This window comes from Belonocnema kinseyi, chromosome 5, assembly GCF_010883055.1.
Source record: "Belonocnema kinseyi isolate 2016_QV_RU_SX_M_011 chromosome 5, B_treatae_v1, whole genome shotgun sequence".
Taxonomy (NCBI): domain Eukaryota; kingdom Metazoa; phylum Arthropoda; class Insecta; order Hymenoptera; family Cynipidae; genus Belonocnema; species Belonocnema kinseyi.
The window spans coordinates 138,765,536-138,791,748 of NC_046661.1; the positions used below are offsets into that span (position 1 = coordinate 138,765,536).

General features: G+C 29.6%; 1 protein-coding gene across 1 annotated transcript in view; it reads left to right on the forward strand.

Moving 5' to 3' along the window:
• The first annotated feature begins 13,536 nt into the window (after nt 1-13,536).
• The window catches only part of LOC117173914 (lipase 3-like), an 18,315-nt gene continuing 5,638 nt past the window's right edge, over nt 13,537-26,213 (forward strand). The window contains exon 1 of the mRNA XM_033362561.1: nt 13,537-13,642. The gene's annotated coding sequence lies outside the window, so the exon portion shown is untranslated. The remainder of the gene's footprint in view (nt 13,643-26,213) is intronic.

Consider the following 26,213-nt stretch of genomic DNA (forward strand, 5'->3'; position numbering starts at 1 on the left):
TCATGAGAATCGTCCGCATCGAAATCTGGAAATATTAAAATCCCAATCTCCTGAATTTATTTGAAAGCAGTTAGCTGTTAGCAGATAGATATATAAATAGAAACGACGAAATGCTCCGACCGGCAATCGTGCATCTTCGAGTTTTCAAATTTAGAAGAGGAGAAATGGGTTGCGCGCGCAACTCAGTCATTTACAGCGTCTCCTACTACATTCACACGGACATAGCCCTGTCATAGTATTGGACCGCATCTCGTTTCAGATCTGGGATCACTGTTCAGATCTGGGATCACTGTCCTTGCTAGGGGCAAGTGGGGCAAGCAACGACCGAGAATTGGTTAAAGCTTGGTTTACCATCGCCGCAAATAGCTCGTTGCGGCGCCTCAAGACTCAGCGATGCGATGCGGCATCGTAACGCAAAGAATAGCCGTCTACCGTGGTCGCGAGTGGCGCTGTTGCAGCAGCCAATGAGAGCTTACTATTAAATGAACTGTTTTCTCGTCGTGCTTTGACAATCAAATATTTTTCGGCTCTACAATGGATCCCTCTGACTCGCAATTTGCTCTTTTGCAGTTTTTTTCTTTAATTTTAAATGCTTTTAAATGTTTCTCACATAACACACCAAACCAACAAAAAAATCCCGACAAATTCAAAACAAAATCATTCGAACTCAGTGTCGACGATGCCACAAACGTGTGGTTGTACGAGGTTATGGGTTAAAACGCTCTGATTGGTCCTCTGCGATTCGACGCAAGATCACGCGACACGGTAGTGGCGCGAAAAGTTGAGTCGAACCAACTTTTCGCTCTCAGTTACTTGCGGCGCGGCTTGATCAAAACAGTTAAATTGCTAACCCAACAATACGACTTTTGAACAAGATTATTCATCCTTCCGCACAAAAAATTGCTTTCAAACGAAAAACGGAATGATTTAATTTTCAGGTGAGAAATAAATTTTCAATAAACAAAAAAATAGCAAAATAGCTATATTTTCATTTTTTAATCAAAGAAGTAAATCTTGAAAAAAATGATCTCTCAACAAAGAAGTATAAATTTCGACCATGTAGTGCAATTTTCGAACCAAAAGATATTAATTCCCAACGAGAAATGTAATAGTTGATATTTTAACAATACAAGTTGTCTAATTTTTAAATTAAAAAAGTCAAATATAATCTAAACAAATTAATTATTAATGAAAAATGTGATAAGTGATATTCAAACCAATAAATGTATTAGTTTTAAATGAAAGAAGGTAGAATTCAACAAAAAAGGACCAATTTTTAGCAAGTAGTTGAATCCTTAAGCAAAATATGAAACAAGAATTGTTGAATTTTCAACTAAAAAGTGAATACTTAAGCAATTACGTACCTGAATTTTTAAGTTAAAAAGAACATTTTTCACAAAGAATTTTAATTTTCAAGCTAAAAAGATGAATTTCCAACGAAACAGTGAAATTTTATGTAAGAAAATATCAGCATTTAGCAAAAAAATTCATTTGCAATTAGTTGAATTTATAACTAAAGAGATAAATGAAAAATGAAAAATGAAATGGTTAAATTTGCAGTTGAAAACATTTTTTTCTAATAGAAAACAAAAACGTATTTTTAACAAATTAAATAATTTTCCAATCAAAGAGATAAATTGTTAAGTAAAAAATTCTGAGCAAAATACCTGAATTTTCAACCATATTGAATTTGAAAATAAGCCAAGTTGAATTAAAAAAAAAAAGCGAACAACTTTCAACCTATAGTGGAGTAGTGAAATACTCTGTCAAAAATTACATTTCTAATAAAATAAACAAGGAATTTCTAACTAAATAATTAAACCTACAAGCCATAAAATAAATCCTTGAGAAAGAAGTTTCAATTTAAAACAAGTAGTTAAATTTTCTATAAAAAGATGACTTTTCAATTAAAAATGTATTACTATAACTTTTTGATAAAAAAGGAATAGCAAAAATTTGATTTTAAAAAATTAGTTTTTATCTGAAAGGATTTTGAGCGAAAAATAAATTATCTAAATTTTCACTTAATAAAAATTTATTTGCTGCTAAAGGAAACGATTTTTCCAGCAAATAAAATAATTTTGAAGAATAAGACTTCACAGACTGCCCGATAATAAAAATGGTGACTATAATTAAAATCGAAGTCTGTAATTTTGGTTTACTATGTTGTGAGCAAACTAAGCAATTATTTTTGTCTGCTGAATGTTATGAGTATATAACTCACAAAAAATGAAATCTCAATGAATTTTTCCATGAACTAAAAACAAAAATATGTTTTCTTTTGTCTTACAAATGTTGTAAATTAATATATAAAATAAATGTTGATCCGAATTTTTTAAATTTTGTTCTCGTTTGAAATAATCGATTTCCCGTGAAAAATATTAACATATCCTACAATTATTCTTTAAAATGTTGTTCGAAACGCTAAAAAAAATATAAAAAAAAATGAAAAACCCAGCAAAGTAATTGTCTGAATAATAATATGATTTTTTATGATTTTTGTAATTAATAATACAAATTTTTGGTGAAAGTCACTAACCTAGCACCAGTAAGCAATTTTACATAACCTTAAATTGTTTCAAAATCGTGAATCTTCTTTTAAATGTATTTGGATATTTTCCGGAAAAATGTACTAGCTTAATCTACAATGGTATATAAAAATGTATCTCGATTGAAATTTAATGATTTGCTATTAAAAATACGATCCTCAAGTTAAAACACCAACATAACCTAAAATTGTTAAAAAGTTGTCAATCTTTTTAAAATATTTCGTTTTTCTTGGAAATATTTTTTAATGAAAAGAGCTAACTTAATCCAAAATATTCAAAATATTCTAAATCTTGTTCAAAGAATAATCATTTTTATTTGAAGGCTGCTGAAAAATTGTGAAAAAAGGTGAAACCTGTGTAACACTCAAAATTTTCCAAAAAGATTCTTTAAATTATTTATTTATTTTAATGACCGTGATACTATCGTATTCGTGAATTCTTAACATTTTTAACCGAAAAGATATTATAATAAAAAAATGCAAATAAAAAATATTTTCAATTTTAAATAAAAAAGATTTGAATTTATCCAAAAATGCGAATCTTGTACAAAATATTTGATTCCACCGACAAAAAAGATTTCAATTTTAAAACGAGAATTTGCAATTTGAATGAATAATGATGAATATTCAATCCAAAAACATCAATTTGCAACAAAATTATCGAATTTTCCACCAAAAAAGATTTTCACATCAAGAAAAAAAACATTACACAAATTACAAAATTACAATTTGGAGGGAAAAATAATTTTGGATATAAAATAAATATTTCTAATAACTATTATTTTAATTTAATTGTTTATTTGCTACAAAATATTCTTATAAAATTAAAACTTAAAAATGAAAACTAACTTCGAAATTGTATTTCGGTATCTTTAAACATCTATATTTTATCATAAAATTATTTTTCAAATTTTTGAAAAACTTCTGAATTTGCATATAAATTATTCAAAGTTTTTCTAAAAATATTCCGAGAGATTTCAAGATAATTTTTGTATTCTCTCATAATCTTTCAAAATTCTTAAAAAGCTACTGAGTTTTTCTGTTCCAAATCTTTAAAAATCTACATTTAAAAAAAATTTATTTAAATTATTTCAAGTTTAAAATTATTATTGCATCTTTTAAAAACTTCGGAAATATTTTGTAATTTTGTCAAACTTTGTTAAATATTCTCTTCGAATTAATTATTTAACATAAAAATTACTACTCATCTTTAAATGACTCGAATTTCTCTAAAAAGTTTGAAAATTTTTTTCTTTAATTAAAAAAATGACCTCAAAATTTTCAGGATTTTTTTTTGTAACGATTTTGAAAACTCTTTTGTGATATATTAAAATAATTTTAAAAATCGTTTTAAAATGATAAATTTCATAAAAATGTTCCCAGAAATAAAAGAAATTGTATACTCAAAAAATTTCTAAAATAATGAATTTTCAACTAAACACATAAATTAAAGAAAAGCAGTTTCACAAAGTAGTTCAATTTTGCTCCCTAAAGTTTAAATGAATCTTTAGAAAATAGTTTGTTAGTCCAGAATATAAAAAAAATTAGGCAAATTATCAGTTGAAGAAAAAATGACAACATAAAAATTTCGAATTACTATTTACTTTTAATTTATTGTTTTTTTGTTTTTACTTTAGGGTTATATACATAAATTTTCCTAGGTTTAAAAAAAAAACTCAGAAAAACTCGTTTTACAGGATTTTACAAAATTCTAGGAAAAATTTTAGTAGTTTAAAAGATGTTTCAGACTTTGCCAGATTATAAAAATTTAAGAATGTTTAATAAATGTTCGAAACGCTTCCAAAGTCTTAAAATATTCTCAGCTTTTTTGAAATCCCAAAAATTCCGAAATATCTTTCAAACAGTTTTAAATTATTCCTTAAATAGTTTAAAATATTTTTATTATATTGAACCTTTCAAAATCTTTAAAAAAGCTTCAAAGCGTTTTTCGAAATCTTCAAAAATATACATTTTTTTTTAGAAATTTCTAATTAATTTTGAAACTTTATAAAAACTTTTATATATATTTTTAGATGGTTCAAGCTTTTCAGAATTTTTGTTTTTTAATTCTACAATACTCTGCAGAAATTGCTTTCAAATATTTCAGAGTATTATTTTTATTAGTTTGGAAATATTCTCGAAGGTTTTGAAATGTTTCTAAATATTCCTTTGAAATAAATGATTTTAAAAAGAATCATTCAAAATTTTCAGAAAAATCTTTAACACATTATTTTTATTCTCTTAAATCTTTTTAAAATTCTAAAAAAAGCTATTAGACTTTTGGTATCCTATCAAAATTCGGACATATGTATCTCTTAAATTTATACAAATTTTTTCAAAAATGTTGCAATCGGGCCAAACTAAAAAAATTTTCTTTGAAATATTTAAAAATGTTTTCTTTAAATTCATTTTATAAACAAAAAGAAGTTCGCTGATATATTATTAAAATTAAACAGAATATGATATAAGAACATTTAATAACATTCTGATTTCAGAAACATAATTTAATTAACAATTATGATTGGTCTAACTAAAAATTAATCACAGTGCTATAAACTATATAAAACATCCTTTTCTTTTTCATCATTTAGTTTTTTACTGAAATCATCTCAGATCACCGTGATGCTAACGGACCGCGCATATTTTACTGCGCATGCACAGAAAAGTGCGGGGCTATTTGAATTCAATAAATGCGATGAATAATAATGCAGATGAAAATTTCAAAAATTTGTCCACTTAAGAAATTAATTAAATTTAATATAAGAAATAACTATTTTATTTAAATAATTTATTGTTAATGTAATATTACAAGTGTTTTATTTATGATTTTAAATAGATTTGCGTTTCCGGCACATGCGCTATTTAAATATATAAATATAAATATATTTATAGCTTGGATGAATTTGTTTTTTTCTTTTGTGAATTGGTTGAATAATAGAGTTATCAATAAAGTAACACTTCCCAAGGAAAAAAAAACATAAATTTTAAAATGAGTTACAATAAATTTAACTTTAGTAAACGTATTTTTCTGTAACATTAATTAAATCGATTAAAATTAATATTAAATTGTTAACGAATTGCTCAACAATTTATTTATATTACAGTTTAAATTAAAAAATAACGAATACATATAATATCATAGAAATATCATTATAATAATATCATTTAAACATAAACGGAACTTTTAATTTATAATTTACTTAAATTTAAATATTAAATTAATGAATAAAACGAATATGTATATTTTACTAATTAATTCATGTGCTAGGGCGTTCTCAAAAGCAGAGGTATTCATAAGCCACTATAAAGGAGAAATCAGTTCAAACCGAACAGTCTAATTCACGGGCAATTCGTACTCAATTTAATAACAAGTTGACTATCATGTGCGCGCGCTAGGGCGCGCTCACTTTTGTATTTATTTGTATCATTTACCTATTTTTTGGAATAATTATTTATTTAATAGAATGTTTTACAACTCAAAGTTTCCCTGAATTAGAATCTGAAAAAATGTATATAATGTATCCATGTAACGTAGAATTTACTACTACTATTAGTAATATGAACCTTAAGTTGCACGGTGGGAACGTGGGATCCCACTAACTTAACTTCAGATTTTCGCCATTTAATTAATTGTTACTGTAATTAGGTCGGGTTTTCTTGTTCGTTAGCAAACCGATTGGTAAGACAACATAAGAATATAGCTTTTTTGACATAATTGTTTATAATAATTGTTATATAAATGAAAAAACATAAAAAATGTATTTTTTCGAAAGAATACATTTTTGAAGAATCTATTCAACATAATAAAATGAAAACCCCTACTTAGAGGTTTTTTGAATCGCTAATTACGAATCTGAATTCAGACTTTGGAATTATTCAAATTCAAGATGGTGGATTCAAGATGGCGGTTCCAACATTTTGAAAAAAGAGACATACACGCTTGAAACTCTATACTCGGGATTTTTGGAGACGCTGATTACGAATTTGAAGTTACTAAATTAAAATGAAAACATCAAAACATACAAATAATGTTTATTTCATATTTTTCTGGAAATTTTGATCATTAATAACCTTTTCGAATATTTCCAGAAAAAATTAAAATATATGAACATATAATTTTTTAAATTAAATTCAGATACTCATTCTACAACATAATTAGCATTTCAAAAAACCATATGATTATAATTCAAAAAGATTAAAAATAAATAAGCTTTTATCATACAAATTATATCAAATAGTCAATCACATCACCTTAACATCAAGAATTTATTTTTGCTGCTAAATAGTAAATAATATATTAATGTTACTTAATTTCAAAAATTACATTTCAATCTTTATATAATTTCATTTTCTGAAGAAACCAGCTAATAAATAATTAATAAATTTATTACGTAAAAAGCATTAGGCTATCATTTTCCTTTAGACATTGAAATCATTTTCATTATACTTTTTTTTTATTTCCACTTTTATTTCTGAAAATTCGATTTATTATTAAGCTTTATATTAATTTCAGAAAAAATTAAAACATATTTACATATAAATTTGAGAAGATCAAGGCAGATATCCATTTCAAAACATCAGAATGATTTCAAAAATTATGGAATTGAAATATAGGGGTGTTTCAATATAAATAAACTTTTATTATGCTACATTAATCAGCTAAGAATTAATTCATTATTTTACAGTATGAGAAGCATTGAAATATAATTTTCACTGAAGCATGCAAATAAGTTTTTTACTTTATGTCTTTTTTTCAAATTTAAACTTTCATTTCTAAAAATTTTATTTATTATGAATATTTTAAACTAATTCCAGAAATCATAAGTATGAATAAAATCAATAGCTATAGTTAATCAGTTCACATTTCCATATATTCAATTTATTAATAACTTTTTAAACTAATTGAAAAAGATTGGACATTATTTACTTGTTATTTAAAAAAAAATCATATATTGTTGTCAAAATTAAGCAGATAAAAATTAATTTAAATAGTTTAAATAATTTTCACTTTGTATATTTTCTAAATCTGAACTTATCTTTATTTTAACTTAATTCTTACACTCAATTGAAAACAATTTACATTCAGTTTTTTGGAAAAATCTACCAGTCAATAGCTAGTTAATAATTTAATAATATAAAAATCATTAATAAATTATTTTCATTGAAACATCAAAACAAAATAATGTTTAAAAAAAGAAGTTTTAAAATAACTCCATAAAAACTTGAAAGATATGAACATATAATTTAGAAGATTTAATTAAGATAATTATTTTAAAACATCAAAAAAATTTTGAATAATTATAAAATTGAAATAGGGGTATTTTTAATATAGGTTAACTTTTATTATACAAATCACGTCCCGTATTAAATAACATAACCTCAAAGTAAATCATAAATTTATTTTTATAGTTAAATAATATTTAACTTTAATTTTTATAAAATTTAATATTGCACGTAAAATTATTCAACTGATAATAATTAACTAATCAATAACATAAAAAGAATTAAATGCATTATTTTTATTGAATCATTCGAATAATTTTTATTTTCTATATATTTTTTTTCTTAATTTGCACTTTCCTTTCTGTCCGCCAAAAATGGAATAGCTACATTGTCAGATAAAATTAATTAATGAAAAATCGAACTTACAACCGGATAGTTGAATTTTAAATTAAATATTTTCATTTTTAACTAGAAAGTTTATTGTCCACAAAATTTTAATTTACAACCGTATAGTTGAATTTTCAACTACAATGCTAAATCTTCAACAAGAACAAAAAATAAATTGTGCCAAATAGATTAATTTCTGACTAAAGTAAAAAAATGTGAATAGAAATTATATTTGTTTTTAAAATGATAAATCTTTAAAGAGAGACTTTGATATTTAATCAGTAATTTGAATTTTTAACCAAGAAGTTTAGTTTTCAACCAAGACGATTAATTTTTTACAAAAAGATGAATGATCAACTACGAATTTGAATTTTGAATAAATACATCAATTTTCAAACTGAAAAAATTCAATCAAAAATGGAATAGTTACATGTTTAGTGAAAAAGATTACTTATAAAAAAACATAATTTTTAGCAAACTATTTACATTTTCAAATAAACGTATGTTCTTTAACTAAAATGATACATTTTCAAAATAATAATTTTGCAATAACTATATAAGCATTAAAAAAAAGTAGTGATACACGAATTTGATCAAAAAACGAATTTTTAACAGAATAGTTAAATTTTCAAATAAATATTTTAATTTATAATCAAAGAGTTTAATTTTCTATTAACGCATTTTAATTTTCGACTAAAATACAAATTTTCAATCTTTAAAAATTAATATTCTTGGTTCCAATTTTTAATACTTTTTTAAAAATTATTGTTCTTTTTTGTCGTAAAAATAAATTTTTTAGTTGGGTATTTAATTATTCCATTTTCAGTTGAAAAATGATAGATTTTAGTAAAAAATTCAACAGTCTTATTAAAAATTTTCCTATTCATTTGTTCTGAATTCGTATTTTTTCAACAAAATTAATAATCCTAAATAAAAATTTAACTTCTGGCTTAAAATCGTAACTATTTTATAAAAAAATAATTTTATAATTTAAACATCCATTCCTTTGGTGGCAAATTCATCTATTTTGTCGAAAATTCATTTTTTGGGATGGAAAATCTATTTTCGGAACTGCAAATTTAATTACTTCATTGTTGGTTAAAAGCGTATACATTTTCATTCTCAATTTTTTGTTGTAGGTAGAAAATTAATCTTGTTAATTGAAAATTCAACTACTTGGTTGCAATTTTAAATATTTTACTAAAATTTTATATTCCTTATTTGTTGTTGTAAATTGATTGTTTTAAATCGAAAAGACAACAATATGGTAGAAAATTTATATTCTTTGCTCTAAATTTATATTTTTTCGTAGAAGATTAATCCTATTAATTGGAAATTCAACTGCTTAATTGAAATTTTAATACTTAATTAAATTTATTTAAATAAATAAATATTTATTTTCTTTTTTGCATATTTCGCTATTTTGTTAAAAAATCGTTTTTTAGTCGAAAATCAATTTTTTTTAACTTCAAATTTATTATTTTATTTTTAGCTGTGAATTGATAGTTTCTAGTTGAAAACTTTTTGAGAAATTCAGCAATTTGGTTGAAAATGTATGTATTTTGTTATAATTCATATTTTTTGGTGAAAGAGTAATCTTATTGATTGATAATTCAACAATTCGTATACAATTTCAATAATTTCATGAAAAATTTACTTTATCATTCAAAGATTCATTCCCTTGGTTGCAAATCTAACTGCTTTCTTAAAAATTCGATTTTTTCATGAAGAATCTATTTTTTCAAACTGGAAACTTATTATTCTATTGTTGAGTAAAAATTATTTTGTTCTAGTTAAAAATTCATCTACTTAGTTGAAATATAAAGTATTTAATTAAAAATTTATTTCTTTATTTAAACATTAATTTTCTTGTTTTCAAATGTAACTATTTTGGCGAAAATTAGTGTATTTAGTTCGATGTTCCTTTTTTTTCTAGAATATTATTTTTCTTTTTAGAAAATTCAACTAGTTTGTCCAAATTATACTTATTCAATGAAAAAATTATTTTCTTATTCAAAAATTTATTTTCCTGATTTCAAATTTAAATATTTTCTGGAAAATTAATTTTGTTGTTTTAAAAATATGTTTTTTGAACTGGAAATTTAATCATTTCATATTTGATTGAAATTCTATCGTTTGAAATTTCAACTTTCTAGTAAAAATTAATGTTTTGTTAAAAAATTATTTTTGTTTCTGAAATTGATTTGGTTGTAAATTCCTTTATGTTTAAATTCAACTATTTTATTAAAACTTCATCTATTTTGTTTGCGACTGAAACATTGTTCGTTTTGAAATATTTGGAATGAAAAACCTTTTATATTTTTGTGAGAAATCAGCTTATATTTCGTGACTTCGCTTTTGAAGCGTCCCCTATTAATTTGATTAATTAGTTTTATTTTTAATTTCTGAAATTAAATTTATAAATAAATAATCATTATAATAGCAAAAAGGATATTTTCAGTAACTTATTTTCAGGCGAACTTGATAACAAAATTCCTGGAGCTCGTCAAGATTCTAAAAAAATTTCCTAATAAGAAACCTGTAGTAGATATGATGCATGGAATTTTATGCAGAAAATTTTATGTATTTTATGTGGAAAAATATTTTTTTATATAAAATATATAATAAAAATATTTCTTTGTTTATTGTCATTAGATAATGTAGTGGCACTCCTTATCGAATAATGGTTGACAAATGTAGTATTCGTTGCTACCAACTGTTTTTAAAGAATAACAGATTTTTTATCAACAGTCGGTCATGTAGAAAACTAACTGATTTTTTCGCAAGGTTGCACACAATTTCGAGTGATGGGATCTCTCAAACTGGAATTTAATGAGAAAATTAAATTTGTGACTAGTCTCGCACCGGCGGCATTTACAAAATATTTAAAGGGACTTCTTATCAATTTACGACCATTTATCAATTTTATAATAGTGAGTTTTTAAATACTTATGAAAATTGACTTCTTATATTTTATTGTATATTAATTAATAATTTATCTTTTTTGTTATAATTATAGGAAATAAAAATGTATTAAAATTAAATAAATAAATTAACAAAAATGGATATTTTAAAGTTCTGCCAGCCTCCTCGTTACTGAGAATTTTGACAAAAAATTTGGCGGTAATGGATATGCTGATATCAACCGCGTAAATAAATTTTTTATCGTTTCTTGCATTATCAATCGCACGACAGGCGCGCAAGTAGTAAGTACTTAGATTTGAAAGAGAAAGTATTTTTCATTTAATATAAAAGATTAAAATAAATAATAATTTTTAAAAATTTAAATTTTGTTATAAAAAGTTTAAATAAATATTGATTTAAAAAAATTTCAAACACTTTAATTTGAGCTCAAATTAGATTCATAAATCTAGACACACTCAAATTGCTTTTCATGTCATATAAATATTATTTTTCTAAGCTTCTTGAGAAAATTTTTTAAATATCTTCTAAGATTTTAGATGTCAGTTTAAAAAATATTTTGAAATTTCGGACCTTTTCAAATTATCAAATATTTTTCATATCTCTAAAACTTCTTATATACCTAAATATATTTTGAACTAATTCGAACTTTTCCTTAAGTTTGAAAGAATATTTTAAAAATAAGAAAATTGCCTGAAAATCTTAAAATTTTTTAAAAAGTTTTTTAAAATCTTTTAAAATGTCCTTAAATCTTTTTTAATTTTAAAAAAAATTATTTTTTCAAAACAAAAATTATTTCTATTTTCTCCAAAGATTTAAGATATCTTGTGAATTTTTTTGAAACCTTTTTCAATTTACTCTTAAAAATACACTTCTTTGAATGAAAAAATCTTTTTAAACTCCATTTGCAATCCTAATAATACATTTTTATTTTCTTGACGCTTTTTATATTTTTTTCAACCTTCATGACATTTTTTTAAATTATTCAATTTTTTTTCCAATTTTAAAAAAATTCTGCAAAATTATAAACACTGCCATAAAATTTTTTAGATTATTACTTGACAATTTTTGAAATCTTTTGAAATCTTTTAAAATCCTTTATAATATTATCCTAAAATAAATTTTTCACAAGAAAACAAAATTTTAATTTCGGTTTGAATTCTTCTACATTTTTTTACAAAATGTTTAGTAATAATTTTCCATATTTTCGAACGCTTTTAAATTTTCTCTTACAATTCATTAGAAAATATTAATAGTTTTTTGAAATTATTAGAAATCTTTACAAGTTTAAAATTATTTTAGAATCTTCTTAGAACTCCTAAAATTAAACATGTTTTTGATAAATAGTAACGAAAAATTCTGATTTTTTTGAAACTTTTCAAAAATCCTTAAAGGCTTCAATTTCTTCAACTTCATAAATGTATATTTTGTTTTTAATTGTTTAAAATTTTATCAAATATTAAATTATTTTTTAAACTTTTGAAACATACTAAATCTTCTAAATATTTTTTTAATTGATTTAATTTTTTATCAAAATTTTGAAAACATTGTGCATTTGCAAAAAATTGTCAGATTTTTTTTCTACCTTTTTGGAATCATTACAAATTGTCCTAGAAATCTTAAACAATCAACATTTTGTTTTGCATAAAACAATAAAACATTTAAAATTGAGTGAGAGTGTGAGCGTGAGAGTGAGAATGATAATGATAATGAGAGTGAGAGTGAGAGTTGTGACGTTGCAAAATTTTTGCAACGCACAAAAATTTCAATTTATTTAATTTTTCGGTTTTTTTTTTATGCTGAGTTGAGGGTTTTTTAAAGGACACCTCGGGAACTGCACGGTACTCCACGACTAGCGACTGTATTTATAAGAAAATTGTATATTTAAGTTTAGTTTATTTTATTATGTTAATCTTGGACACCTGGGACTACAGAGGACACCTAGACAACCAGAGTTATACGACGTTGGGCATTATGTGGAACTTCAAGATATTCAAATTCTCCCGCCGAAACATGGACTACCAACCAACGATTTGACGAGTACGTCATCCCTCAAGAAGACTTTTGTTGAGATGCCGACTGGATATGAGGAATATTCTAGACTGCTGGTACAAGAGGAGATCTATTGCTGATGACAGGATGAATTTGGGCTCCAGACTTTAGCCAATAGGTCTTACCGGAGAGTAAAGAGAATAATTATCCATCGACTGAAATACGTTTGGTTGGTCCAAAATTGTGACATGAGTAAGATAAAAAGGACTACGGGGACCGCTAGCACCCCTCGTAGTCGGCACTGAAGTCCACTACGACACACTGCTTGCCGTCCCGCCAACTTCAACCAATCAGCGCTCGAGCGACAGGAAGGAGAAGGCGAGAAGAAGAACGAGCCGGGAGCATGCCGAGACTCGTTCTCACGTACCGTTGGTGTTCCCGAAGTGTCGCGTCTTTCGGTCTCAATTTAATTTTTTTTGTGTAGTAAAAAGCATTATTGTCCAAAAACTGCTGCCTCCGTTGACTACCGGAGGATCTGCCTGGACGGTTTCTGCGGACTGTATTTTTCTGGTAAGACTCAATGTAATTTTATTTGGTTAAGTGAAACTAGCCCGACGATGGCCATTTTCGAGGTCATCTTTACCTTAATCTTTTTTCTTTCTGCTGCATAGAATTATTTGTGATGACCCTTGCTCATGCTGAACCGTTTTTTTATTGTTGTAGAAAATTTTGGCTTAAATGGAGCCGTTTTGAGAAAGTCCTTTTTTCTGGCACGTGGTCGGGGCGAAGTTTCATGGCTGGGTTTTGCTGGAATTTTTTATTGATGATTATGTTGTTGAAATTTAATTATGTCTATTGAATTTTTCGTTGAATGATTTATATGTTTAATACGAACCTATATTTCTGGTGATTTATAACATGAATATTTATAATGATTTATATGATGCCTTATGATTGATTTTTTTTTTATTAATTTGCTCGATATGATGTGTTTTTGACCAACCTTTTTCTACGGAATTCTGAATCCCCCTTCTGTTCCAATATGACTTACCCTTAATTTTGACGAATTTACTGACTTCCCCTGTGTTAAATCGAAAACCCCTTATATTTATGGAATTTTGGCTATAGTGCTTCCATTAAATTATGACTCCCCATTTGACTTAAATATGACCATCCCTTGTTTTGATAAATTTTAAAGATTTTACCATTCCGTAATTATGGCATAGTTTCAAATTGTGACCATTCCGTAATTTTGGTAAAGTTTCAAATTATGACCATTCCGTAATTTTGGTGAAGTTTCAAATTGTGACTACCGTAATTTTGGTAGAGTTTCAAATTATGACCATTCCGTAATTTTGGTAAAATTTCAAATTATGACCATACCGTAATTCTGGTAAAGTTTCGAATTATGACCGTCCCGTAATTTTGATAAAGTTGTATATAATGAACGTCCCTTAATTTAAGTAAATTTACAAATTTATGAGTATTCCTTATTTTTGATTTTTGACTACCCCTTTGTGTCTAAACATGACAATCCCATTATTTAAATAAATTTATAAATTATGACCACTCCTTTGTCTGAACATGAACATCCCTTTAGTTGAATAAATTCATAAATTATGACTATCCCTTTGTCCAAATATGACTACCCCTTTTGTCTAGGTATGACCATCTCTTATTTTTGATTTTGATTAATTAATTGAGTATGACCATCCCTTATATTCGTTTTTGATTAATTTATTAGTAATGATCATCCCTTATTTTCGATTTTGAATTATTTACTGGCTATGACCATCCCCTTTCTGAGTATGACCACCCCTTAAATTTGATAATTATGACTGTTCCCTATCTTTGATGAACCTACGGACTATGACCACCATTTTTTTGTGATTTTTGAATTGATTAACAACCTTGCTGAGCTATTGTTAGCCCTTTTTCTTTGATTTTGAGTATCCCCTCTTGAAATGGTAGACATTCAATATGACTACCTCCTCCGAGTTCCGTTTACCCCTTGTTACTATTTAGACTAACTTTGTGCCCCTACCAGACTGCCCTTATTAGCCAATCGTACCTATACGCATTTTCATTAGGAGTACGACTTAGAATTAACCTCCAAAAATGCACGCTGAGAGGTTATGTTAGTTTTCTTTGTAGTTTATTAATATGACTTCATTGTAAAGTCGTGGAGTAATACCAACGGTAATGAGCCTAATCTATTATAGATTAGTTAATTTAGGTCATGTAGATAATTGTAAGTAGATTTTCCATTTTTTAAGCTAAAAATTGTTTTGATACATTCATCGTAAAGTAGAATAGGGTTGTCACCTAACAAACAAGATAATGTACCACCAGGAAAATTAATGTATATTTAAGGTTAATAAACCACTTGTTATTTGTAATATTGAGATTTTAGCTGAACTTGTTTTATTTGGATTTAGGGATTTCTTTCAATTTCTTTTACCATCGACCACCCTCTCTACCATCAACCAAATTTTCAGGGCTGAGCTAGCATATTTTGTTCCGCTGTACTATATCTAACGGTGATTAAGTTGTGATATTGCGATTTGTGGCCAAATTTTGCTTTTATAGAGTTATGTTGTAGAATTTTATTGCTTTTGAGATTTTGCTGTAGAATATTGTTATTTGAGATTTTTTGATGTTTTGAGTAACTGTGGAAAGCCTGGCGCCCAACCTAACTTTAGAGAATTAGTTCTTGAATTTTAATGTCGGGAAGATATAGTATCAAAGGTAGGTGTTGATTTTGTTTTTGTAAATAAAATAACATTCTCACAGAGTGAGAGTGAGAATTACAATTTAGATTACAATTCATATTAAAATTTATTTTTTGACAGTCTCGGCTTCTCAATATTCTTGCCTATCTTCCTGCAGGATGTTCTTTAAAGCAATCAGTTCATTATTGGAATGGTAACGAAAATTACGGTTTGTTAATAAAAAAAATTATTTCAATAATCGTATGTAATTTTTTCTCACAAATTAACTCTAAAATCGCAATTACTTTTTAACTACCTTTAGTCAGTACGATTATGGGTCTTTAAAAAATTGGCATCTTTACACTTTTATAATCACACTATCATATCCAATAGAAAAAGTAAAAGTTCCAACTGTAGATTTCACGGAATAAATGATTACACAGCCACACAAAAAAAAGTGTGCAGATCTGGTAACAAGACACACGTATTCCTATGGATTTTGGGGCGGTGAATTCAAATTCGGTATCAAAAATCACCTATCATGTCATGGTTGAGCCATAACCTCAAAAAATGACGAAAAACCATGCACTGAGGCAAATAAATTTCAAAATAATGCCAGTGATGCAAATTTTCACTTCAAAAAAATGTCGACAACTGTGAAAGATCAACCCTTGTCTGATATCAAATTATTTAACATAACTTTACCCAACAGAACCTGACCTCACCTAACCTGAATGAACAGAAATTTATTGAACTACACGTAAAGCACTGGAAGCATATTTTCCGAGTAGCAAATGTGTGCTACATCGAATGGGTTAACTCGAGCCTAACCTAGAAATAAATCTAACCCAGCCTAACCTAAACTAACCTCACGGAACACAATTAAACTGGTTGTGTTGTCCCGTTGTGTTTGCGGTACCGTTTGAATCAGCTTGGGCTTAACCTGCAAAGAGGTCAAACCTATCCTAATTAAAAAAAAACCTGACCTAAGCTAACCTAACCTCACTTAACTTCACGTAACTCAATTAAACTCATTGTGTTGTCCGTTGTGTTTGCGGTACCGTTTCATTCAGCTTCGGCTTAACCTACATAGAGGTTTAACCTATCCTAACCTAACAAAACCTGACCTAACCTAACCTAGCCGAATGAAATTCAAACACACGTGTAGCTATGTAAGCGTACGGTTTTCAGTCTTAAATATGAAAGTACGCAAGAACAGGGTTCCCAGCGTAATCGGTTAGGTCAGGTCAGGTTTTGTTAGGTTAGAATAGGTTAAACCTCTATGTTGGTTAAGCCGAAGCTGAATGAAACGGTACCGCAAACACAACGGGATAACACAATCAGTTTAACTGTGTTTCGTGAGGTTAGTTTAGGTTAGGCTAGGTTAGATTCATTTCTAAGTTAGGCTCGAGTTGACCCATTCGATGTAGCACACATTTGCTACTGGGAAAATTTGCTTCCAGAGCTTTATGTGTAGTTCAATAAATTTCTGTTGATTCAGGTTAGGTGAGGTCAGGTTCCGTCGGGTAAAGTTATGTTAAATAAGTTGATATCAGACAAGGTTTGAGTTTATGGCTCAACCATGACGTGATGGGTGATTTTTTATACCGAATTTGAATTCAGCGCCCCAAAATCCATAGTAATACGTGTGTCTTGTTACCAGATCTACACACTTTTTTTTGTGTGGCTGTGTTATTTAGCAACTCCAGGGGTGACTTAATAATTATCATTTTAACCGAATATTGTTGGAAATTTTGTTGAAGAACATATAGTAACTTTAAAAAAATATAAGCATATAGACTTTTTGTACAGTCGTACATTTGGAAAAGTAGTCTACGATAGGGTGCTATATTTAATAGAGAAATATAGAAATAACAAGAATTATCATTTATAATAACCCAATTTATTTATTGGAAAATATGATTTTATATCTCTTTAGCAATACAAATACACTTAAAAATGATTTGGTTTTTAGTAATTATTATAGATATTGTTTTTATCAGATTCTATAAAATAATTCCCTTTCTAATCGGCTGATGGATAATGTAGTATTGCTTGTTATCGACCGATACTAGAGTAGAAAATATTTCTCACAAGAGGCAGCAATAAAGAACACTATCTTAGCCAGAGTACGTTGAGTAGATTTCGACTTTCATTAATAGTCCGTAAAAAGCAATAAATATTCGTTTTTAAGATTTTCTCAAATTTCAGTGAGAAAATTTTGTTATTTTATTTGTTAATTTGTTAACATATTTTATATATAATATTTATTGCTTGTTATTAAGCTGTTTAAACTGCAGAATTTTAAGAACAGTAATTACTTTTTTTATTATTAATAATTTGAATCAACAAATAAATAATATTCATCCTTTCATCACGAAAGTCTATTTGGTATAGAATTGCTTCTCGGACATAATAAACACTAGAAAATGTTTATAACTTTAAGATTTGTATCTATTATAAATAATTTAATTTAACAAATGTAGAAATGTAATTCTCTACCATCGCAAAATATTCTTTTCTGATTTTTATTGGATGAGTTTATCAGATTTTACAGAAATTTGTGTTTTTAACTAGGAACACCTACTTTTGACATCGGCTATCGAAAGAGCATTTCTGCATTTCCTCGGGTCAAGGTCATTCTTGGAGAACCTTTCAAAGAGAAATCCAATAGTGACCTTTAATTTAACCTTGACCTTTAAGGTAATTCCAAGTTCAAATTGATAACCTGTGTATATATTAAATCGTAAAGTGTCCTGCTCTTTCGATTGCCAATTTCAGCAATAGGTGTTTCTATTTAAAGACACAAAGTTGACCTAGAAAGAGAATTTTAATGTCAAATTAAAGGTCACTAATCGACTTTTCGTTGAAAGTTACTTCACGAATGACCTTGTCCTGACAAAATACACAGGTGTCCCGTTAACCCAGGCCGGGTCTTGTTAAGGTTTGAATGACCTTTAGCTGACCTGCAAAGTCGCACTGGACCTTTGACCTGTGTACATATTTAAACGTCAAATTCCCCGCTCCTTAGATATCCGATGTCAAAAATAGGGGTACCCATTTAAAAACACAAAGTTGACATTGAAATTACCTTCAAAGTAAATTTCACGGTCAAATGAACTTAAAATTACCCTGAAGGTTAAGTTCAAGGTCAAATTAAAGGTTACTATTGGATTTATGTTTAAAGGTTACTCCAGGAATAACCTTGAATCACCTGATTATTTCATTTGGAGTGTTTTCGGATTTTTTGAACACACTGTATACTAATCTTTTATTCTTAAAAATAAATTATTTTTAACACAACTAAATGGTTAATTTTGAAAATTGTGTGCAATTTATAAAATCTGAAAAGATAATTCTATACATATCAGACGGTAATTAATTATTTTCGCGAAAAAGTAAGAAAATGGTTTATATATTTTTAAAATGTGCTTATAATAATACAATTTTACAGTAAACAAATTATTTCTCTGCTTTGTATTTTTAAGTTGTGGTTCAAGTTGATTGTAAATATATTTTAGGTTCAAGGCTTAAAACAATTTTATTATGTAATTTTAATTTATTTATGTTTTTAATATCAGAAAATAAATATCCGGTGAGGTCAGCAAGTGGTATCCGATAATACCAAGTAATTAGTAGAAATGCATTAGAGCCTGTAACTTTGTGATAATGAAATGTGTGTATGTTTGTTTACTTTCGGCTTCAATCAGATGTAATGATTCAGAATTTTTATCAATGATTATTCCTGATTAGCTTAACAGCTCTCTCCGAGCTGATAGCGGCGCTGTTTAGAAAGTTGAAAATAGAATGCACAACTTTTTCACGCGTTTTCTCTTAGAAATTACTTAATTTTTTTAAAAGTTTTTAGCCCCGGGATCTTCTAACTCCTTACTCTTCACTTACACGGGGAGTAAAATTAGGGGAAATCGCGACAGGGAAAGTATTGCAAGAGAGAAAAAAAGGTAGTTAAATAGGGAAAGTGAAGGAAATAAAATAAGGGGGAGTAATGGGAAAAGAAAGATACGGAATAGGGATGTAAGAGGAAATGAAAATAGGGACAGTATGCGAAGTGGTGGGAAATTAGAAGAGTAATTAGAGTAATTAGAGTAATTAGAAGAGTAAGGGGAGGTGAAGTAGGGAGGAGAGACGAACTAAGGCGAAGAGGGAACTATGTAGGGAAGGGGAAGTACGGAAAATGAGTGAAGGGGAAAAAGGGAAAGTGAGAGGGAATGAAGTTGGGCATGTAGGGGAAATAAAAGAGGGCAAAATACAAGTAATGTGAAAAGGAAGAAGAGAAAGAAGGATATGCATGGTTCGTTGCAAATTCATCTTTTTTTGTAGTTAAAAATTCAGCCATTGAAAATTCGATTATTGCAGTTGAAAATTAATCAGTTTGGTTGAATTTTAATTTTTTTAACTTAAAATTCAATTGTTTGAGTTATGGTTGACAACTTATCTTTTTCAGTAGAAAGTAATTCTTTTGTTTTAAAATTTAACTATTTCAGTTAAAGATTCATTGTTTTAGTTGAAAAATCTTAGGTTCGCTTCAACTTTTTTTTTTCTAAAAATGTCACTGTAAAATTTTTGGTTGAAGATTACTTTTTTTTTTAGTTTCAAATTTTAACTATTCCTCAAAAATTCATGTATTCTGTTAAAAAATTGTAGTTTGTTTAAACATTGTATTTTTTCAGAGAAATAATTTCTGTATTTTAAAAGTAATCTTTTTGTTTGAATTTCATCCTCATGGTTAAAAATTCAAGTGCTCAGGTTCAATATTCATAATTTTAGTATAAAATTAAAGAATTTGGTGTAAAATTGAACTATTCGAGTTGTATATTCATAATTTTATTCTGAAATTCAACACTTTGATTAAAAATTGAACAATTTTGTTGAAAATTCATTAAAAATTTTTTTTTCCAGCTGAAAGTTTAACTATTCTATTTTTTGTGGAAAATTGATATTTTTTATTGGAAAATTTAATAATTTCTTTTATAATTAGTTTATTATCATTTTATTTATCAATTAATTTTGGAAAACCCGGCAATGGCCAATAATTTAAAATCATCCGCTGAATCGCTTTCCTGATAATATTATAGTATTCAACAGTAAATTCTAAAAATTTTTTACACAAAATTGTAATAATGGAGGTAATCTAGTAAGCTTGTTTTAAGTTTAAAGTTCAATTGTCAACTTTTTAAATTTTGAAATCTATTTAAAAATGTTCCATTTTTAAGCATATTTTTTAAATGCAGTTATCACTACTTCAACAATTAAAAATTAAAAGGAATTGGAATTGGAAATTTTAGACAAAAAGCGTTTTTAGTTGATCAACTTTAATTTTAAATAAATTATCAATTTTCCACGACGACTCTGAAACCGTTCTAAAAATGTATGCGTCTAAAATATGCCATTTGAAATTTTCTTCAAATAGAGATTCAGTCTCAAATATTCCATTTTCAATCCATACAAATAAAAAATTATTTAATTACAAAAAATAAAAAATAATTAACCAGTAGCAATATTTGACTGTGCGTATAAAACGCAATTTAAAACTTATCAGCCAATTTACAAAAAAAATTGACAATTGAGAAAAAAATTTTCTGACGAACTAGTAAATTTTTAATTTAATTTTAAAATATATTTTCAGAGAGCCTAATTTCACAATTTCATCATTTTTAAATTTATTGTTGGGTACCTTGTTACATTCAAATAATTTATAAAGAAAAGTCAATACTCGCCACTTTTGAAGTATTGGAATTATCATCAATGCGGAAAATTCTGTAATATCCAAAACAATTTTTGGCTGCTTAATAAGTTTGTAATTTATGAATAAATTTGCAGACTCAGTTCAAGTCAGATTGGACATATTTATTTTTTTAGTTTGTATGGCAGATATAGTATCACAAAAAGTGGTGTTTTTTCTCAAACATAAAACACATCAGGTACGTTTTTAATATGCGGCTTCAAAAATTCCGTATTCCACATTCCTAGAATAATACCAAGAATAATACCAATTCCGTCTACGGATAATTAAAATTAAGGTAGGTTTAAGTAACCCATCAAATTTTCGTAAATTTTCAGCAAATGTTACTATTTTTAATTTTTAATTAATGTTTGTTAGATATGAGAAATTCAGGATAAAACTTGGCGCGGACGCACTAGGGCCATGGTAGTGAGTCCGATAGGCAGTCCCCACCACCCTGGCTGTGATCCCATTGCCATCGTTTGGCCAATCAGGGCCCAGAGCATCGAGATTCTCGTTTAGTTAGTCGATTATACGATAGCCAAGCAGTCACTTGCATCAGCTTTGTTTCTTTTTTCCTAGAATAAATACGTATATAAGGCCATGTGACGAGAGGGTCACGTGACCAAACCTGATATTCAATTTTTCTTTCCCAACTTACGTCTATACGAATTGAGGTATCGCTCTGAAAGTTTAGAAAATAAAAGAGGAGGCAATAAGGTCCATGTCTCTTCTTTGTTCCGGTGGAAATTTTGAGAAAAATTTTTTTTTGAAGAGAACACCAGTGGAAGTTTTCTTTCCCAACTTACGTCCACACGGAATGAGATATCGTGTTAAAAATTTGGCACGATAAATAGAAGGCATGCAAGAATGTGTCTCTGGTCCTAAATAATTAGAATATTGAAAAAAGTCTTTTTTTTTATTTCTATTTTGGAGAAATACCGACCGTGCTGTCGTCCAACCCTGCCAGCAATTTGCAATGTTGTCAATGGGCTAGTTTTGTTACTTACATTTATCAAAGTGGGGAAAAACGACGAAAATCGCTCACAAACATTATGCACAGATAATGCAAAAACTAATGTTTCCACTTGAAAAGAAAATAAACATATTTGGTCTGAGATACGTATCATTCTGGTATCAGCTGTGTCAATCAGCACTAGCGCAGCGAGTAGACAACTTCGAACTTCCAGGGGTCTGTGGGTAAAACAGATTGCATGATTACCGTCAGAGAAAGTTAAAAGTCAAACTTCTGCTGTAAAACCTAAATGTGTCACACTGCGCCGATTCAGTTTACACTATTGTAAATCTCACGCATGCGCGTTTCATAGATTAAAGTGACGTAAATCACGTTCATCAAGCTCGAGAAACAGCTGACAGGCCTCGTAGCTTAAGCGAGCGTTCTCATTGGGTACGGTTGCAAACGGAATAGTTGAAATTAAAATCGAATCTAAATGCGCGAACCGAAACGGAACCGAGACCGAGCACGCGCTGATCGGCCGAGAGTTCGAACGCACCGGCGAACCGCAACCGAGAACGGCTATTCTGAATTGGCCTTTAAGCGGCGCGTCAACTCTTTCCTGCGCTGCCGCCTCCAGTCAGGTTTTTACAGTAACCATTCTGTTACAAACTTTAAGAATGACAAAATTTCCACTTTTGTCATTTTGCGTTACTCAAAACGACTAATAAGATTTGAAATATTGGGTACGCACATGACCTTGATATTTACCGGATAAGACAGGTAACGCCTGCGGTGACCAAACCTTAAAATGCCTGATGGATACAAATTTATACGAGTTAGCACGTTTGCATTGTTTTTAAATATAAAAAATAAAGAAATGATAACTTTAAAAACGTATATAACATGTTTCAAAATGAAGCAAAATAACAGGAAACTTTATCGCAAAAAGATTTCCTGAAAAATGAGTATTTTTAATCCAGCTAAGCCCATTAAAGTTTCGTTGTTGGTTATGAACATAACCTTAAAAAACGCTGTTCGAATTTTAACAAGTGGATTGATGATTATATATATATATATTCGGTTCGGTTTTGATTCCTCTAGAATCAAACCGAAGGGCCTATGACAATGCCACCAAACGCGTCCTCGGTTTGCGGATAGAGGCTCCCAGTACCAAAGGTTTCTGCTGAATAAGGTTACAAAAATAAATAGGCTGTCGCGGAAAATTGTCCAGGGGTGGTCCCGAAGGAAGAACACCCAAACGGAGGTGCGAAAACCGTGCCCAAAGCTGAATGGCACCTGGGTGAGGTGTCTAGAACGTTGACTCTGGGATACCGGGCGACCTCTCAGAGTACGCAGCTTTATCCTTGCACCCGGGGCTCTACAAGGATGGACGAACCCCTTTCCCTAACTTCTCGTGGGAACAAGAATGACAACACCAAACATAGTTGTAGTAAGTGCGGTTCAAAACAATAGAACGCGCAGGGCTCCCGACAATGGATCGGCCAACAATGCCGACCAATCTAGAGCTGGGGGAGCCAATCAAAATGGATTCAATGCGATGGATCGGCAGGGTCTCGCAACCTTTGGGTGGACGGAGCGACTGAATCACGACTTGCTAGAGTGCTACGATGCGAGTGTGGCCCCTGAACGGGGTTACATGGCACGGCTGCATGCTCTGTGGTACAAGAAACCCCGGAGCTATCGCACTTTTCGCAGCAACGTCTGCGATACCATGCTGAACTACTCCGTAAAAGGGGCTATGTAAGCGGAACGCCTACTCTACCACAGCTAGAACAAGCCGGCAACAGAGAAAGAGAAGCGACACTAAGACCAACCGCGGGCAGACATCCAATAGATGAAGAGCGATTCTTTACGAACCGGAGAAACATCAACACCAAGGTTTCTCTCAAGCTTAAAGATCTGGCTGAAATGGATGACGAGCTTCGTGGACATTTTTCCGGTGAATCCGACCTCTGGGCTATCAATTATTGTGTGTATAATGCAGCGAGAGCTTTGGCCGATGCGAACCGTAAAACAAAACCAACGGATGATCATAAGACTAAAAGACGAATGCATCAACTTGCCGTAAAGATAGGCTGGGGAAGACAGTACGCGTCCCGCATTCAGTGGGTGATTGACTACATCACATCTGGCAGGAATTTTACCGCCAAGGTTGGAAAGTTCGCGCGCGAACTCCGGACCTGTTATCACACACTTAACAAGTCAAAGCTGCTGACCAACAGACAGCATATTGTTGAGAAAATACGGATACTAGACTGGACGAAGACTCAGAAAATATAAAAAGCTTTAAGAAGTTATGTGTTGCCCTCATAACACCTGATAAAGAATGCCCACCCATCAGTAAAGAGGAGATGAAAAAAGTATGAGGAGGGGTGAAGAACTAGTCCTCACCGGGACCAGATTGTATCAAAACCTTCTGGTAGAAGAAGTTTTCTTCAACCCATCAGCATTTGGCCCGTATTTTCACCTCATATTTGAAGTCGGAAGAGCCGATTCCAGAGTGGTTGGTGGAAGCGCGCACAATACTTCTGCCGAAAATAGGCAACTTAACTGACCCAAAGAATTACAGGCCAATAACTTGCCTGAACACGCTTTATAAGATATTCACAGCTATCCCATATGATAGGATTGTTCGGGCAATTGAACCTGTGTGGCAAGAAATGTATAAACAACGAGGCTCAAAGAAAGGCGTAGCCGGTTGTCGGGAGAACCTGCTCATCGATAGATGTGTCTGCAAAGATGCAGCATTCTACCAGCGTGACCTATCGATGGCCTAGATTGATTATCGGAAAGCTTTCAATTCGACATACCATAGACTTATCATCTGTCTTTCGGAAATCTTAAAGGTTCATCCGCACATAGGTGGGTGCATAGAGTGATTGATGCCGCTTTGGAAAACCAGATTTACTATCTCATCAGGAAAAAATCGTGTGACAATTAACAAGGTTACCTTTCAGAGAGGTGACTTTCAGGGCGACACCATGAGCCCACTCCTCTTTTGCCTTACATTATTGCCACTATCTCTAGCACTTCGCCATTCCGACGGGTACTTGTGCGGCAAACCTGCAGATCGAAAGTACAAGGTCACTCATGTATATTACATGGACGATCTTACGAACTATGCTAAAAACAGAGAGCAACTGCATCTAGCTCTGGGGATTGTCGAACGATATACTAAGGAAATTGGAATGGAATTTGGGTTAGACAAATGCGCCAAGGTTTATTTGAAGCGAGGAAAACTTAATGGGATCCCTAAACATCCTGAGCTCGTTGATAGAAGCGTTATACGACACCTTTGCGCTGGAGAGACTTATGCATACCTGGGCGTGCCACAGAGCCGCATTCAGGATGTGACATCTATAAATGATACTTTTCGAAGCAATACATCCGTCTCATCCGACAGATTTGGTTTTCCGAACTCTCGGCGAGGAACAAAGTATCTGCAATGAACATGCTTGCCGTCCCGGTACTACTCTATTCATTTGGAGTAGTTCCGTGGACGAAGAACGAGCTCAGATCTCTTGATAACGGGACAAGAAAGGTTATGCACATGAACCAAAGCATGCATCTTAAGTCTTCCGTTCCGTGACTGTACATCTCACGCCATCAAGGGGGTCGCGGAATATTGAGTCTTGAATATCTTCACAACAGGATTATTCTGGGTACAGCACATAGAGTTGCAAATTTAAGAGACCCTCTTCTTAAAAT